This window comes from Papaver somniferum, chromosome 9 (genome assembly GCF_003573695.1).
Source record: "Papaver somniferum cultivar HN1 chromosome 9, ASM357369v1, whole genome shotgun sequence".
In the NCBI taxonomy this organism is placed as follows: domain Eukaryota; kingdom Viridiplantae; phylum Streptophyta; class Magnoliopsida; order Ranunculales; family Papaveraceae; genus Papaver; species Papaver somniferum.
The window spans coordinates 28,128,782-28,134,781 of NC_039366.1; positions in this window are offsets into that span (position 1 = coordinate 28,128,782).

The window sequence follows — 6,000 nt, forward strand, 5'->3', positions numbered from 1 at the left end:
TAAGTATTGCCCAGACCAGATTATTAGGAGATGTATACCTGAGAGTGACCAGTCCAGTATTATTTCCTTTTGTCATGATCATGCTTGTGGGGGTCACTTTAGTGCTAAGAAAACTGCTGAAAATATTGCAGTGTGGATTCTATTGGCCTTCGTTGTTTAAAGACTCCCACAGTTACTGCGTTACTTGTGAACGATGCCAGAAATTAGGAACCATTTCCCGTAGGAACATGATGCCCTTGAACCCTATTTAATTGTTGAGGTCTTTGATGTGTGGGGTATTGACTTTATGGGTCCGTTTCCTAATTCTTTTGGTAACCTATACATCCTTGTCGCCGTAGACTATGTCTCTAAGTGGATTGAGGCGGTTGCGTGTAAAACCAATGACCATAGGGTTGTGATTGAGTTCTTGAAAAATAATATACTTACACGTTTTGGTACACCGCGAGCTATAATTAGTGATGGAGGGTCGCACTTTTGTAATGGGACTTTTAGGCTTCTGATGAAGAAATATGGTATTACACATAAGGTAGCTACCCCGTATCATCCACAGACTAGTGGTCAGGTAGAGGTTTCCAATAGGGAGATAAAACGTATATTAGAGAAAACAGTTAATCCTAATCGGAAAGACTGGGTCGATGCCTTATGGGCTTACCGTACTGCGTTTAAGACCCCATTGGAATGTCGCCTTATCGGCTTGTTTATGGCAAGGCATGTCACTTACCTGTTGAGTTAGAACACAGAGCTTATTGGGCTGTTAAGCAGCTAAATTTTTCACTTGACAAGGCAGGAGCCCATAGGAAACTCCAGCTCAATGAGTTGGACGAGATTCGTATAGATGCTTACGATAGTCGAAGGAGTATAAGAACAAAATGAAATTGTGCATGATAGAAACATATTACGGAAGTCATTTTCTCCAGGTCAAAAAGTTCTTCTGTATGACACTCGTTTGCATCTATTCCCCGGGAAACTGCGCTCTCGGTGGACAGGTCCTTTTGTGGTCCGTACTGTTTTTCCTCATGGCGCTATTGAGATTGAGACATCAGATGGTACTAGTTCTTCAAAGGTTAACGGTCAGAGATTGAAGCCCTTTTTAGAGCCTTTTCCTACAGATGATGTTGAGGAGGTCCCTCTGGAGGACCCTGTTTACCCTTGATTGACCATCGAGGCGATTTGTATGTTGTATAATTTTTGTATTCAGTTTTTGGTTTCACTTCACTCAGGTACTATCTTTCCGAACTCTCTCTTTACTATTTCCTCATGTTACTTATATTTTTGGTACTGTTCTTTCATGCGAAACATTGAGGACAATGTTAGATTTAAGTTTGGGGGTATGGGAGAAACTTTTTAGTTGCACTTTTGAAACTTCTAGCGTCACATGGTATCCAGTTAGCTAAGTTTACATACTGTTTCTCACCGAAAAGATAGAAATTGGAATGCTATAGATAATAACTTATTGAGACATTAGAGAAAAAGACATTGAGATCCTTGAAATTCAGGAGAGAACTTGTTCTTTTTAGAGGGTAACCGTGATGGACCTAACCATACATGATGGAAAGTCAAGTAGGTCAGGAAATTCCAGAAAGACAAAGCAACCTCACAATGTAGTCTTAGTTACTGGATTGCGACTCTCTCAGTAGAAACTTATCATCATCAAAAAGCAGATCTACATCAAAATCTATGAAGAAAGTGAAGACGTTTTAGGTTTAGAAGCAACAATAGAAGAGAATAATTCAAAAATCAAAGTTGAAGTTATAAGAGCAAATGATATAAGTTGTTGGAATCCTTGATACCAAGACATCACAAGTTGCGAAGATCTAAGTTTTGAAAGTCCTTCTCTCATGGCCATGTAAATTTTTGTCTTGTAATTTTATTTTATTTTATTTTAAACAAAAAAAAATGAAAAAAAAAATGAAACATCATTACGTTCTTTTTGTTCAATAAGGCCATAGGGAAGAAGAAATTTATAAGTCAAGAAAGAAATCGAAGAGAAGAGTTAATTGTCAAGGTTCTATGAGGTTCGAGAGTTTATCATCAACAGTTGAAGACCGAAGAAGGCGTTGTTTCTACTGGGCACTGTGAGAGAGTCGAAGAAAGATGCATTTTGGTTGCTTTGTTAGTCTGCTTTCAATCTGGCAAAAGATCTTTCTAGCACTGGTTTAACTCATCACACGTAATTAGTCCACCTGTATAGCAGATGTCCCTCTCATTTTTATTTCTCTCCTAATCCTCTCCAGCTGTAAAGCAGCGGACGCATCTTACAATGTTTATCTAGCTGTATAGCGGATATCTCTTTATCTAGCAGTCGTGTGGATGTGTCTCCCCTTTTCTTCAATTAGCTTTAGAGCTAACACCTTTAATTTCTCTGGCATTCTAGTTACTTGGAGATAGGTTGAGAATATGTATGTCCTCGTAGCTCTTTGGATACTTGTGACCAATTAGGAGTAAAGATTTTGTGGGTATATCTCTAGTAAGCCCTCCCGAGACTATAACTCGGCCACTAGGGCCACCTAGGGGTTTAAAGGATTATTGCATACGCTAAATGCAATCGACGGTGCCTGCGACAGTGAGTTAGGATTTTATTTTGTAGTTTTGATTTGCTCGAGGACTAGCAAATAATAAGTTTGGGGGTATTTGATAGACGCATTTATGTGTCTAATATAGCTCATTTGTATATATTGTTAGTGCTCGATATCATACTTATTTGGTTATTTTATTTATTTGTAGGTGTTTTTGGAAGAATAAGACTTTGTGGCGAAATTGGCTAAAAATATGGCATTTGGACCTCCGTAGATAGCATACCGGAAGCTCCCCGAAGTGTACCGGAAGTACCCCAGAAATACCCCGGAGGAACCCCGAAAAAGTGCGGAAAACATCATAGAAGAATTGCTAAAGGCACCCCTAATTTGGATAAGGGGCACCCCCATTTCAGGGCATGTACTAAAGGGACACCGGAACTGGATAGGGGGAGGTCATCTTCAAAGTTTCAAAACTGGATTTTGGCGGGAAAAGAACTCTTCAGAAGAACAGTTTTAGGGGTTCGAATTTGAGCGAGTTTTAAGGAAATTCAACATCGGATTTTCACTGGGCTGGACTTCCTAGACTATAAAAAGATCAGTATAAGCAATTTAACCCAACCAATTGGGCTGGAATGACCGGGAGAATGGATCAAAGTCCAAACAGGACAGTACCGTGCTGTTCACTTTCAAATATTTGTGAGAGATTTGTGGAAGATTTTTACGCTAGATAACTATGCACCTAGTCTTGTTCAAGTCTTAAGAGAAGTTTGGAGCGTAATAACTGGCCAGAGGACGCATACAAAGCAACAGAAAAGAGATTATTCTCTCAACTGCTCGAGAAGAAAAAAAGAGAAATACTCTCGGATTTGCACGAGAATTTTGGTTATGTTGGCTATATAAAGAATTGCTTCGAGTCTTAGAGGGGTTAGAAAGTTTGAGGAGAGAGTTAGGAGGAGTTTAGAGCCGGAAACAAAGAAGTTACAGAGAATTTGTTGTTGCTACTGCTGCTGCTCGAGGAGGAAGAAGAAGACGAAGAACAGACGCTTCTGAAGTGTCGTTCTTCAACAGTGCTTACAGCGAGAAATAGGTGTCGTTTTTCTACTGCAGTTCACTTGTGTCGATTATAAGCTGCAATACCATTGTAACAGTGACGCTGTAACATTTATACAGCGTTGCAAACTTCTTTTTACTCCATTTTCATCAATAAAAACACATTATTAAGCCATGGATACATCTTATGATTATGTTTTTTGGATGAGGAGCTAAACCCATTAGCCGAGACGACGGAGGAAGCCATTGATCCATATTGATTGGTATAATTCTAATTTTATTATTTATTGCAATATTATTATTTGAGTATTTGCATGGAATTGAATTTGAAATATTAGTTTTTATTGAATAGTTGTGAATTATTTTGATGAAGCATGCTGGGTTTTAAAAACTTTTGATGTTTTATACTTTGTGATTACAATTATTACTTCAAAAATATATTTGAGGCAAATATTAGAATTATTTTTAAAGATAGAATTGCATGAATATTATTTAGAGTTTACTATTTAATTGGTCAATGGTGGAATCCTAGTCTTGGTATTTTCTCTAAAGGTTTGAACTATTTTATTTATTTTCCTGTTTAATTTAAATCTAGAAAAATTGTTTTCTTCACAAGTCTGAAAAGACCCCTTTTTACCACTACAACTACAATCACTATTTGAAATCCATCAAGTATTGACCTGTAATGCTTCGAAAACCATCTCGCACTTGTGATTCAAAACCTGTCAAATAGTAAAACAAAGCTATATTTTTTGTCATGTGGTGAAGATTCTGATCAAACCATGATTTTTCCTATTCAAAAATAGATTATCCCCGTACAACTTACGATAGTTTAGTATCAATGGTAGCATAAACATTCACTAGAATGGGACAATCAACAAATATGTGTTGTAAAGATTCAGATTGAGCACAGCATAAAGGACAAGAGGTATCTGACTGACTATTGAATCTAGTTATCTTATCTCTAGTCGGTAAGCATTGGTGAATGAGATTCCAAATAAAATATCGAATTTTAATTGAAAAGTACGTTTCTACATGGACCTCAAGTGGATGTCCGTAATAACTAGAGAGACATAAGGATGGGTATTAAGAATAGCTTTATAAGAAGACTTCACAGTGTTAGAGCATTGCTCGGTTGAACCCACCAAGCGTTGGTATGTCAAGTTTGGTTGTCATATTTTAGTGAATCAAAACTCATTTTAAGAGTCGCTTGATTATGTACTAGAGTCAACTTCGTATAGGTTAGCTTGAAAGTATTAGGATATGAGACATTACAAGTATTGCGAAGACTTGAAGAAGTGAAGATATAAGAATCTACAACGAAAACATTATCTTTCCACTTGAGGTTAGTGATATTTGACTTGAACTATTTTATTCCATAACCTATCTTTCAAGTCGTGCATATTGAAAACAAAACTTCGAAGCATGAACACTCTAGATAGACATAGTATTAAGGAATACAATACGAGGTTTATTGCTTAACCATTAAACTTTGTAGATAAGACATCGACATAATCGTTTGAATGTTATTGTGATTATGTATGGGTATGAGGTGAGGATTTCATCCTAGGAAACAATGTTTTACATGTGTTTTAAGGAAGTAAATTCATGAACTTGTTTTGTTAATCGAAAAGGAAATCGCCAGGCATAATTGGTATTGTTATTCATTGCATATCTTATGAACTACCAATATGTGTGATTAGTATAACCGCTCATGACTTGGTTGTGTTCTTGGTAAAAATATTCACAAAGGCCTGATTTTTGTATTGGTATGACTTTTATTAGTGAAACTGATCTTAAGTAATCACCTGAGATGGTATGATCGATTTTTTGATTTTGTGTATGACCCACTCTGGGTAAAGGGGAACTGATCCTAGTAAGAGGTACAACACATCACAAAAGGGAATCGATCCTTGTATGAGGTGCATCAAGTTTATAGCAGAAATGGGAACCGATCCTATGGACATGTGCAACACGTTTTTAGGCAAAGGGGAACTGATCCTATGGACATGTGCAATACATATAAGTTAGATACCATATATATGTGGGGAACCGATCCTAGTACCTAATCAATCGAATTTTCGAAAGCTAGTGTGACTATGCACAATACTCACATGGAGGTAGAACCGAAACTTATTTTGGTAGAACCGTTAAACCCATGATTGGTGATTGAGTGTTCTTGATCAATCACATAGTTCTTGAAAGTCAGATGAACCAATTCTAAACTTGTTTGGAAGTGTAGCAAATCGGTTTCAAGATTGTAAGTATGAAAGAGGACTTACAAAGTAAGGATGTCGACATACTTTGAACATATGCAGTAACGCTTATCTTTAATTGTTCAAAGTTATTCCTTAATAGCTAAAGGAAGAAAATCCCAGGATCGAAACATAAATAAGTTAAGAATCTTTTATTTAAGGTTTTTAATTTTATTTTA